We start from the raw sequence: 12,587 nt of genomic DNA, 5'->3' as shown, positions 1-12,587 counted from the left end.
CCTCTCTGAGCCCTTGGTATTTCTCGAGTTTCTCGTGTTCCTTCTTTCTGCTGTTTCCATCACTTGGGACCGCTACATCCACTACAACGGCTTTCCTCTGCCCTTTATCTATGATCACGATATCTGGTTGGTTCGCCATTACCATCTTGTCAGTCTGGATCTGGAAGTCCCACAGGATCTTCACTCTGTCATTCTTCACCACCTTCGGAGGTGTTTCCCATTTTGACCTTGGGGTTTCCACTCCATACTCCGCACAGATGTTTCGGTAGACTATGCCAGCCACCTGGTTATGGCGTTCCATGTAGGCTTTCCCTGCCAGCATCTTACACCCTGCAGTTATGTGTTGGATCGTCTCAGGTGCCTCTTTGCCCAACCTACACCTTGGGTCTTGTCTGGTGTGGTATATCAGGGCCTCAATGGCCCTGGTGCTCAGGGCCTGCTCCTGGGAAGCCAGGATGAGTGCCTCTGTGCTGTCCTTCAGGCCAGCCCTCTCTAGCCACTGATAGGACTTCTTGAGATCAGCCACTTCAGTTATTGTCCGGTGGTACATCCCGTGTAGGGGCTTGTCCTCCCATGACCAGCGCCTCATCCTCTGTTCCCCATTGTCTGAGACATTCTCTGAGTACATCATCCATTGGAGCCTTCTCCTTGATGTATTCATGGAGCTTGGATGTTTCATCCTGGACAGTGGCTCTCACACTCACTAGTCCCCGGCCTCCTTGCGTACAGTCTCAGGGTGCTGGATTTGGGATGGAACCCTCCATGCATGGTTAGGAGCTTTCGGGTCTTAACGTCCATGGTCTGAATCTCTTCCTTTGGCCACCTTATTATTCCTGCAGGGTATCTGATCACTGGCAGGGCATAGCTGTTTATTGCCCGGGTCTTATTCTTGCCATTGAGCTGGCTTCTTAGGACTTGCCTCAATCGCTGGAGGTATTTGGCCATAGCCGCTTTCCTTGCTGCCAGTTCAAGGTTGCCATTGGCTTGTGGTATACCGAGGTACTTGTAGCTGTCCTCAATGTCTGCTATTGTTCCTTCAGGGAGTGAGACCCCTTCAGTGCGGACTACCTTTCCTCTCTTAGTCACCATCCGACTACATTTCTCAAGCCCGAATAACATCCCGATGTCGCTGCTGTAGATCCTGGTTGTGTGGATCAGGGAGTCTATGTATGTGTGTGTGTATATTTCGCTCTTAGCATACAGCTTTATGTCATCCATGTAGAGGAGGTGACTGATCATAGCTCCATTTCTGAGGCGGTATCCATAGCCTGTCTTGGTGATTACTTGGCTTCGGGGGTTCAGTCCTATGCAGAACAGCATTTAGGATGAGTGCATCACCTTGGTATATGCCACATTTGATGGACACTTGTGTAAGTGGCTTGCCATTGGTTTCAAGTGTGGTTTTCCACATCCTCATCGAGTTCGCAATGAAGGCTCTTAGGGTCCTGTTCACCTTATACAACTCCAAGCATTCAGTGATCCATGTATGTGGCATCGAGTCATAGGCTTTCTTGTAATCAATCCAGGCTGTGCACAGGTTGGTACGTCGGGACCTGCAGTCTTGTGCGACTGTTCTGTCAACCAGGAGCTGATGTTTGGCTCCTCTGGTATCTCTACCAATGCCCCTCTGTGCTTCGCTCATGTATTGATCCATGTGTCCACTTATCTTAGCCGCAATGATGCCTGAAATGAGCTTCCATGTTGTGGAGAGACAGGTTATTGGCCGATAGTTGGATGGGACTGCACCCTTTCATGATCAGGATCGTTTGCCCTTCGGTTAGCCATCCTGGGTGAGTCCGATCCCTCAGCAGCTGGTTCATTTGTGCTGCTAGGCGGTCATGGAGTGCTGTGAGTTTCTTTAGCCAGTAGGTGTGGACCATGTCCGGTCCACACCTACGCCTGGTGCTGTCCAGTTCTTCATATCTGAGACTCTTTCCTGTATGTCTGCCACTGTTATGGTAACTGGGTTCTGTTCAGGGAGGTTGCTGTGCTCCTCTCTCAGGGTCACCAGACATTGTTATGTGCAACCTCCTTCTCCCATATGCCTTTCCAGTACCTTTCAGTTTCCAGTCTTGGTGGGTCAGCTCTGTTGTTAGGACCCTGCCACTGAGCGTACACTTTTGCAGGTTGTGTTGCGAACAGCCTGTTTATTCGTCTGGCCTCATTCTCTTTCGTGTACCGCTTTAGGCGGCTGGACAAGGCTTGGAGCCTTTGCCTTGCAACCTCTTGTTTCGAGTGCTTCAGGTATGGTCATCTGGATGTACCTCTCGGGTATCGGCCTTTTCATCACACCTCTCTGGGCCTCCGTCAATTGACTCACATCTTTCCGAGTCGCCTTGATCTTAGCCTCCAACCGTCTTTTCCATGGTGGGTAACGTATCTCATGGCTTCCATGGTTGCTCTTATAGCCAAGCATCTCAAGGATCACTGATGCTGAAGCGTATATCAGCTCATTGGTTTCCGTGATCGTTACGGTAGGGATCGCCCTCAGTGCTGCATTCACACTTTCCATGAGACTTTCAGGTGGTACTTCACATAGCCGTTGTAATCGGTTTCTAGGTTGCCCAGCTTTCATTCTCGCCATGATCTTAGCTTTCAGGTCAGTTGCTGCCTCGCTCAGCATTTCATTCATTGGGGCTGGCCTCCCAATCTCATCATCTGCATTCATTGGGGCTTGCCTCCCAATCTCTGGTATGACCTCCTCCTCTGATCTGGCAGCCTGGGGCCCTTCACCATGGAACCTGCGTTGTACCTCATCAATCTCAAGTTGTGACAGCAGTTGCCATTTGTGGATGTTGGAACACTGAGCTACTAGTTGTTTCGTGGTCAACCGTGACTGTGGGTTTCGAAGTAGGCATTTAGCCCACATTCTCTGCATGTAACTAGGGTTGCTTGAGTAGTAGCATTCCAACAGAGCCATGTTATCGCATCTCGCCCATCTCCGCTTTGTTCCAGTAGCCCATTTTTCATCAAGGTGCTCTGGTTCCCCAGCACCTGACGCAGACCTTGTTTGGCCGGGCGACGTCTGAGCCGGCATGTCATTCATTTTATTGTCTCTCATCATTGTATGAGGTAGGCATTAGCGTGAAAGATCTTGCCCAAGGACCCACACTGGATGGTGTTATGTGCTCTTTTTTTTTTGTTGCCCCAAGCGGGATTCGAACCACCGTCTCCCGTATGCCAAACCGATACCTTACCAACTGAGCTATCCAGCCGCCATGTATATATATATAGCCGCCATATGTACATAACACCATCCAGTGTGGGTCCTTGGGCAAGATCCTTCACGCTAATGCCTACCTCATACAATGATGAGAGACAATAAAATGAATGACGTCGCCCGGTCAAACAAGGTCTGCGTCAGGTGCTGGGGAACCAGAGCACCTTGATGAAAAATGGGCTACAGGAACAAAGCGGAGATGGGCGAGATGCGATAACATGGCTCTGTTGGAATGCTACTACTCAAGCAACCCTAGTCAGAGGGGTTACATGCAGAGAATGTGAGCTAAATGGTTACTTCGAAACCCACAGTCACGGTTGACCACGAAACAACCAGTAGCTCTTCCAACATCCACAAACGGCAACTACTGTCACAACTTGAGATTGATGAGGTACAACGCAGGTTCCATGGTGAAGGGCCCCAGGCTGCCAGATCAGAGGAGGAGGTCATACCAGAGATTGGGAGGCAAGCCCCAATGAATGCAGATGATGAGATTGGGAGGCCAGCCCCAATGAATGAAATGCTGAGCGACGCAGCAACTGACCTGAAAGCTAAGATCATGGCGAGAATGAAAGCTGGGCAACCTAGAAACCGATTACAACGGCTATGTGCAGTACCACCTGAAAGTCTCATGGAAAGTGTGAATGCAGCACTGAGGGCGATCCCTACCGTAACGATCACGGAAACCAATGAGCTGATATACGCTTCAGCATCAGTGATCCTAGAGATGCTTGGCTATAAGAGCAACCATGGAAGCCATGAGATACGTTACCCACCATGGAAAAGACGGTTGGAGGCTAAGATCAAGGCGACTCGGAAATATGTGAGTCAATTGACGGAGGCCCAGAGAGGTGTGATGAAAAGGCCGATACTCGAGAGGTACATTCAGATGACCATACCTGAAGCACTCGAAACTGCCAAACAAAGGCTCCAAGCCTTGTCCAGCCGCCTAAAGCGGTACACGAAAGAGAATGAGGCCAGACGAATAAACAGGCTGTTTGCAACACAACCTGCGAAAGTGTACGCTCAGTGGCAGGGTCCTAACAACAGAGCTGACCCACCAAGACTGGAAACTGAAAGGTACTGGAAAGGCATATGGGAGAAGGAGGTTGATGAGCGCCTAGCAGCACAAATGAACCAGCTGCTGAGGGATGGGACTCACCCAGGATGGCTAACCGAAGGGCGAACGATCCTGATCATTAAAGGATCCCTCAAAGTGTGCAGTCCCATCCAACTATAGGCCAATAACCTGTCTCTCCACAACATGGAAGCTCATGTCAGGCATCATTGCGGCTATGATAAGTGGACACATGGATCAATACAGCACAGAAGGGCATTGGTAGAGATACCAGAGGAGCCAAACATCAGCTCCTGGTTGACAGAACAGTCGCACAAGACTGCAGGTCCCGACATACCAACCTGTGCACAGCCTGGATTGATTACAAGAAAGCCTATGACTCGATGCCACATACATGGATCACTGAATGCCTGGAGTTATATAAGGTGAACAGGACCCTAAGAGCCTTCGTTGCGAACTCGATGAGGATGTGGAAAACCACACTTGAAGTGTCCATCAAATGTGGCATATACCAAGGTGATGCACTCTCCCCACTGCTGTTCTGCATAGGACTGACCCCCCTAAGCCAAGTAATCACCAAGACAGGCTGTGGATACCGCCTCAGAAATGGAGCTACGATCAGTCACCTCATCTACATGGATGACAGTACCTCAGTATACCACAAGCCAATGGCAACCTCGAACTGGCAACAAGGAAAGCGGCTACGGCCAAATGCCTCCAGCGAGTGAGGCAAGTCCTAAGAAGCCAGCTCAACGGCAAGAATAAGACCTGGGCAATAAACAGCTTTGCCTTGCCAGTGATCAGATACCCTGCAGGAATAATAAGGTGGCCAAAGGAAGAGATTCAGACCATGGACGTTAAGACCCGAAAGCTCCTAACCATGCATGGAGGGTTCCATCCCAAATCCAGCACCCTGAGAGGCCAGCACTGTACGCAAGCCGAAAGGAAGGAGGTCGGGGACTAGTGAGTGTGAGAGCCACTGTCCATATGCAAGCTACATGAATACATCAAGGAGAAGGCTCCAACGGATGACGTACTCAGACAATGGGGAACAGAGGATGAGGTGCTGGAAGAGGGACCATCATGGGAGGACAAGCCCCTATACGGGATGTACCACCGGACCATAACTGAAGTGGCTGATCTCAAGAAGTCCTATCAGTGGCTAGAGAGGGCTGGCCTGAAGGACAGCACAAAGGCACTCATCCTGGCTGCTCAGAAGCAGGCCTTGAGCACCAGAGCCATTGAGGCCCAGATATACCACACCAGACAAGACCCAAGGTGTAGGTTGTGCAAAGAGGCACCTGAGACGATCCAACACATAACTGCAGGGTGTAAGATGCTGACAGGGAAAGCCTACATGGAACGCCATAACCAGGTGGCTGGCATAGTCTACCGAAACATCTGTGCGAAGTATGGACTGGAAACCCCAAGGTCAAAATGGGAAACACCTCCGAAGGTGGTGGAGAATGACAGAGCGAAGATCCTGTGGGACTTCCAGATCCAGACTGACAAGATGGTAATGGCGAACAAACCAGATTCGTGATCATAGATAAAGGGCGGAGGAAAGCCGTTGTAGTGGATGTAGCGGTCTAAAGTGAAGGAAACATCAGAAAGAAGGAACACGAGAAACTCGAGAAATACCAAGGGCTCAGAGAGGAGCTGGAGAGAGCCTGGAAGGTAAAGGTGACAGTCGTGCCTGTGGTGGTCGGAGCACTCGGGGCAATGACACCCAAACTAGATGAGTGGTTGCAGCAGATCCCGGGAACAACATCGGACATCTCAGTCCAGAAATGTGCAGTGCTGGGAACAGCAAGGATACTGTGCAGAACCCTCAAGCTTCCTGGCCTCTGGTAGAGGACCCGAGCTGAATGAGGGACGGACACCACCCGAGAGGTGAGACAAGAATTTATATATACAGTATATATATGTATGTGTGTGTGTGTGTGTGTGTGTGTGTATATATATATATATATATATATATATATATATATATGAACTCTGAATGGTTTTTGCCAAGAAGTGTGACAGGTATAGGTGGCAGGAACTGAAAGGGAGTCAAAATGACCAAGTCGAGGAGTACAGGAATGCTGGAGTGTCGCAGCTTGGCAGGAGCGAGTACGGCAGGAAAGAACGCTGATGAACTGGCAAACGGGTGGCTGTTCAGGCTGGCTTTTATGCTGCAAGTGGCTGATGAGCAAAAGACTCGCAGGTGTGTAAGGGAGGCCAGGTGCACCAATTAGCAGTATAACCAATTCACACTGAAAAAGGGAACAACAAAAAGGGAGGGGCGACACCGTGGACAAACAATGCATCCTAACATATTTAGTATAGCAGTGACCATCTTGAGGGTGTTTTTGGGGTCGTTATCATGTTGGAATACTGCCCTTGCAGCACAATTCCCAATTCTTTGCCGTTGTCAGGAAAGAAAAGGACAGATTGTATTTTGGCTAAATGAATGGATGCTGTGGTTTTGTAATTGTAGAATGTTGATTCACTTCCTGCAAATGTAGTGATGGGTCCATGAGGCCTCATGAGGCGTGTCGACACACTGACACACTGTGTTGATACTGTGCTGATACTGTGTCGCTGACCACTGCCACCTGCTGGACCTTCAAAATCCCTGCAGCCAACCCACTTGACAGACTGAACAAACTGATTTGATGATGACGTGTATACAATGCACTACCTCACTCTAACCACAATAGCCACAAGCGCCATTGTTTATGTTGTTGTTTATGCTGTTTATATTGTTTATATTGTCTATACTGTTCAGATTACGTCTTTTTTATACAGGGTAGCTGCTATCCTTTCTTAGCTGTGTGTGTTTAATGCACAGCATGTTTGCATGCATGTATGCACTGAGGATTGAGAGGAAGAAATTTCATCTATGCTGCATGTCATACATAAAGCATATTTGACAATAAAGATGACATTGACCCTTGACAATATCATTCACATCCATGCATTCATATTGTATCATTCAATGTGTTCCAATAATGTGAAAATCATGTGAATGAGGATGCTTGTGGGCTTTGTCTTCACAAATTTTGATTTAGAAAAATAAGATGCTCCAGTGTTTTAAATTTCAGTCTGTTGCGTTTAATGCATGCTATTTCCCCTGTTGTGGAGAACACACACACACAATGGAATAAGACATGTCAAAAATCCGAGAGGCACTTGGAGAGACAAGGAGATTTTAATAAATACCTTATTCTCCAAAAGGAGATCAAAATGGCTCTACACGGCGGACAATTTGCGTTCGTCCGGAAGCTGCTCCATAATATGCACGTACTGTAGCAACGTCACTCGAGTGAAGCGCGTCTCAGCAGTCAATAGTCCGCTGCTCTCTGCTGTGCGCACGTGAGCGCGAGCACGTACTCACGGCGCCGGCGCAATCCACGCCACATATTAAAGAAGCTTTGAACTACGACAACAGCTAAGCTAGCCTCGCCGATGTAATAATGGTCAGCAGACAAGGTTTACGTTTTATGTGACTTTTAAGAACAACGTGGCAGAGTCATCAAACATGCGGTGTGCTCACTCGCAGTCACTTCCTGGAACTCCCCCTTATAGGCGGGACCTCTCAATCAACTGGAGTATGACATACAGTACAAACGTTCATAAAGCACTTCTCATATAATAATAGCCTATTATATGACAGCCGACACGACGCTCGAAGTCAGACGGACACGTTTTTCTGAAAATCTGTGTGTTTTCCGTTTTGCCTAAATATATATTTTTATTCGAGCGAGGGTGAGGTCTGGCTTGTTTCGGCAGGCGGCATCGTGTCGCCAGACGCACTTCCTTATAAACACTGTGTGGCGGGCTTTTGCTGCGTCGACGCCCCCTGGACTGAGTCGATGCCCCCTGGACTGAGTCGACTCCGCCTGGACTGTGTCACGCAGCCTGGACTGTGTCAATGCAGTCCAGGCTGCACCGACGCAAATCACGTGTTGATCACGTGATCTCATGAAGCAGCACACGCACCGACACGTGGATTGCTCGATGCATGCGTCAACGCATCGGTGCCGCTGGACCTATCACTCGGCAAATGTGTTCCCAACTTCCATCCAATACAAAGAGACAGCTTCCTCAACAAGTCTACCCAATGGTTTGTTTTTCTGAAGTTCCTGCACAGTATGTTATGCAAAGCTCTCAACAATCATGTTTCAAGGTCCCCATTCTGCTGCAAAAAAATGAGAGCATACAGCACGACAGTCCCATCAAGCCCAGCAGAACTTTCCATCCCACTCTCTATCTCTCCAGTCTTCTTTTCGGACAAAGCTGGAGAGAATCAGTTTTCACATCCCTCAAGCAATATTTCTTGAAGTACAACCGTGAATCCCACAAACCATCCCAACAAAACATGTTTTGACTCCACTGATTCTTTAGAATGGAAAAAGCAAAGTCATGAAACAACTACCGGTAAATTCTATCTCTGAAGTATTTCCAATTGACAATATTGACTATGGTCTGCAGTAAAACACAAGCTCCATTTCATTGATCCAACACCCTTTGAGCAGAAGGTGAGACCCATTCACACATCAGATTCCCAAATTGCAATGCTATGTTTACAACACACGTAAAATGAACTATGGCATCACGTGCCCTACGAGAGTTTGATCACGAGTGTTCACTTGTGCATTTGTGTGTCACTCACGCCACATGTGCCGGGGAAGAGGTACAGCATTAGCTAATTGTTCAAAGCCGGAATTGTTCGGCTACAGAGTTATCTGGAAAGAGGTGGATCCCAAAAATGTAGACCAGGATAAAATCTCTTTTGACAAGCTGTTGTGAAAGTATAATATAAATAAATATTTTAATATCTGTTTCTTGTATTTGGTGACGTCATAGAGAGGGGACGAGCCAGGTTGGGGAATATTGGCTGTGCCGGCAGTCTGCCGGCACAGCAGGAGAAAGGAAGCGGTCAACGTGCACGCGCCGCTGTCTGCTGGGGTTGTGGACAGCCAGGTCATCTGCTGCGGCGCTGCCCAAAGATGTTAAACCAGCAGGGAAACGGAAAAGGGTCAGTGTAGCCCCGACGACGCGGACCCCTCCAGTTGTTACCCGGGAACTGCAACCTGCATTCAGAGAGGAAGTTCTAATGGTAGCCTGGACGGACGTGGGGGACCCCAGTCATGTTCGCGTGCAGATTTAGGACGTTTCCTGTCCAGCCCTGGTGGACACTGGGCCTTCAGCCACAATTGTGAGGCCTGACATTGTTCCAGTGGGAACCGTCTTAACGTCGACCTTTACAAAACTGAGGACAATGACCGGTGAAACGGCGAAGATGAGAGGCAAAGGGACATTTTTGTTTGTCCTGGGGGTTTGTTGACAACCCACTCAGCTTGGGTAGCTGACGTGAGTGACCCCTGTATTCTAGGACGGGACTTTTTAAAAGCTGCAAAATGTGTGGTGGACTTGGGAGCTGGGGTGCGCACCCTGCCGAGTGGTGAGCATGTAGGGCTGATCACGGCGTCTCGACAGGGTACTCCGGGGGTGGCCGTCAACAATGCAGACCCTGCAGCGGAGAACAGATGTGAGGATGACCCTACCCAGCCTGACCAAGGCAGCATCAGCACTGACTCCTCGACAGTCGACGGTAGATCGGGTAGAGTCCGCTCGCCCCGTGATGGACTGCCTACTGGCGGGGCCAATGACATCCAGCCCAGCCACGTCAGTGGAGTTAACCCCGGGTCGGCCAGCAGAGAACCGGACAGAGAGCGATGGTCTGCGGATGCAACGATTTAACCGCACCATGCAGCAGCAGCTCGCCATCCTCACCTCCAAACACCAACGTGATTGGGAACAGCACATCCCGCTGGTACTGATGGCTAATCGTTCAGCGGTTCAAAGTTCCACAAGCTGTACTCCTGCTCTGCCGATGCTGGGCCGGGAAATTCGGACACCGGCAGAGATGGCGTTTGGAAGACCTCCCGGCTCAGACGACCAGCCGGGGCTGGAGCATACTCGGAGACTGCAGGATCGGCTGGAGGCAGCGCACCCGTTCGCACGGGACCAGCAGAAAGAGGGTGCACATCAAAAGCGAAACTATGACGTGCGGAGCAAGGGGCGGAACCTCCAGATTGGGGAACTGGTTTGGGTGTATACACCTAAAAGAAAAAAAGGGCGCTGCCCCAAGCTAGATAGCCATTGGGACGGGCCATGTATGGTACTTGAGCGGGTGGGGGAGGTAGTTTATCGGGACAGGTTGGCCCCCTACCGGGGCAGTGGTGTTCCTGTATTTGAGGCGGTGTCTGCTTCATCTGCCAGTTCAGAACATGTGGTGGATCCATGTTCCCCAGATCCCACCAGTGTTGTCCCGAGTCAGCCAGCTGAGGGCGGTGTCAACTCGGAGCCAGGCCGACCACAGAGACGAGACGAAGACCACGACAGCTGGAGGACTTTTTTTGTTGACCCCTCACGGCGAGGGTTTCATAAAGGGGAGGGCAGTGTAATATCTGTTTCTTGTATTTGGTGATGTCATAGAGAGGGGACGAGCCAGGTTGGGGAATATTGGCTCCGGCAGTTAGTCTGAGTGTGGAGTTGTGGCCGACAGCAACTCTGATGAATGTGTGTGTTATTGCTCTTTTTGTTATTAAAAAACGACAGATTACATCAGCGACTGCGTGCATCCTTCTTTCCGTATTGAAGGGCATTACAATATGTATTGCAGTTTTTTTCTTCCATACCGGTAGGGAGCAGCAGCACCTAGGAAATTGCCTTATGCTTCGAGACAAGCGACATTTCCGATGCGAGGCAATACAACGAAAGGTATCTTTCATTTTGTTTTACGTTTCCTGGAGATGCAATGGCACCAATGTTCCCTCTAAATTGCGCACTGGTCACACACTCTCAGCACACCTATCCAGCGCAGTGAACGCACTGCAATTGAATTAGATGTATAACTTTTTTTTCCCTGTATCAATTTGCTGTGTAATTCAGTGAGTGACAGGTGTCCAGCCAATCACACGATACGATGCAATGACGCTATGCAGCCAATCACGGCATTGACAGTACTTGTGCATGTTCTCTGCCCAATAACAATAGCAGTGCGGCGGCGATAAGTGACGCTAATGCGATAATCTTTATCATGGCGAAACGACTGGGCAGTGAACGTGATACGTCGACCCCCCAAACCAAAATAAGAATGAACTGCGGTACTTTTAAATTGGAATGGCTGTCGGAGTATGTGCAAATAGAAGAACAAGCAGTGAAACTGGGTGAGATATTAACTTTATCAAGTGAGAAAGGCCTGCTCTGCAAAATAATGCAGCAAAGCTTAAGATGGAAGTAAATGTTCCAATGGTAAAATACGGACTAAATGGAAGCTGGACTACCTCAAGCGACACATTCAGCAGAAAAGTCATTTGAATGCTGTTGGAATTACTGTATACAAAGACTCAAGATGGGTGTAGCTCCAAAGTAACAAAACCAGGGCACGGTTTCCAAATGATGGGTGTTTAATAGTGTCTTTGGGGTTGTCTTTGTACACCAACACCGTGAAAACTGTTGGTAAAATAAAATACATTCAGCAATTTACACTAGAGATACAATATACGAGGCTAATACAAAAAATGTGGGCTAAAGCTAACCTCATTGCCGCCTGCCACTTCGGAGGCCTTGGACAACAAAAAATACACTTTCAGTTTCTAAATGACAAAATATAACAATTACAATCAGGTCTTATCCATTTAGATAGATATACACAGCCAAATAAATCACAAAATACCTTCAACGGCTAGCGAACAGTCCTTATAGCTGCTGCTCTTCTATGTCTTGCGTTCGAGTGTCTGTACGTGGCTGGGCAAAAACCACCTTACCACAGCGTAAGTCTCGCGATAATAGCGATAACATCAAAATAACAAAACTTAATTTGACGAAATAAATATTTCACAATGTGAATAAATAACGTACATAAAACAAACAAAAATGTCCTCTTTGCCTTGAAGTAGAAACAAAATATTATTCATTTTCAATTAAACGATTCTGATGACACTTACAATGGGAAAAGGGATTGGTACAATATTGCGGGAGAGCGCAATAAAAAAATGCGTATAGTAACAATATAACACTTAATTGTTAAAATAAGCTTTTTTCACATTTTCAGGTACTGTAGTGGTATGCCGCGGGATTTTTTCAATGAAAGAAATGTGCCTTGGCTTGAAAAAGATTGAAAAACACTTATGTATTGTATTTTATTTTAAAAAAAAAAAAAAAGGTTTATTTACAAAAAGGGCGCAAGACCGGCAAAGTACAAATGAGATTACAGGTAAGCAGGGCCAGGAG

This window comes from Hippocampus guttulatus, chromosome 17 (genome assembly GCF_054856545.1).
Source record: "Hippocampus guttulatus isolate MCC_2025c chromosome 17, RoL_Hgut_1.0, whole genome shotgun sequence".
NCBI classification, from domain to species: domain Eukaryota; kingdom Metazoa; phylum Chordata; class Actinopteri; order Syngnathiformes; family Syngnathidae; genus Hippocampus; species Hippocampus guttulatus.
Note: the sequence above shows the minus strand (reverse complement) of the source record.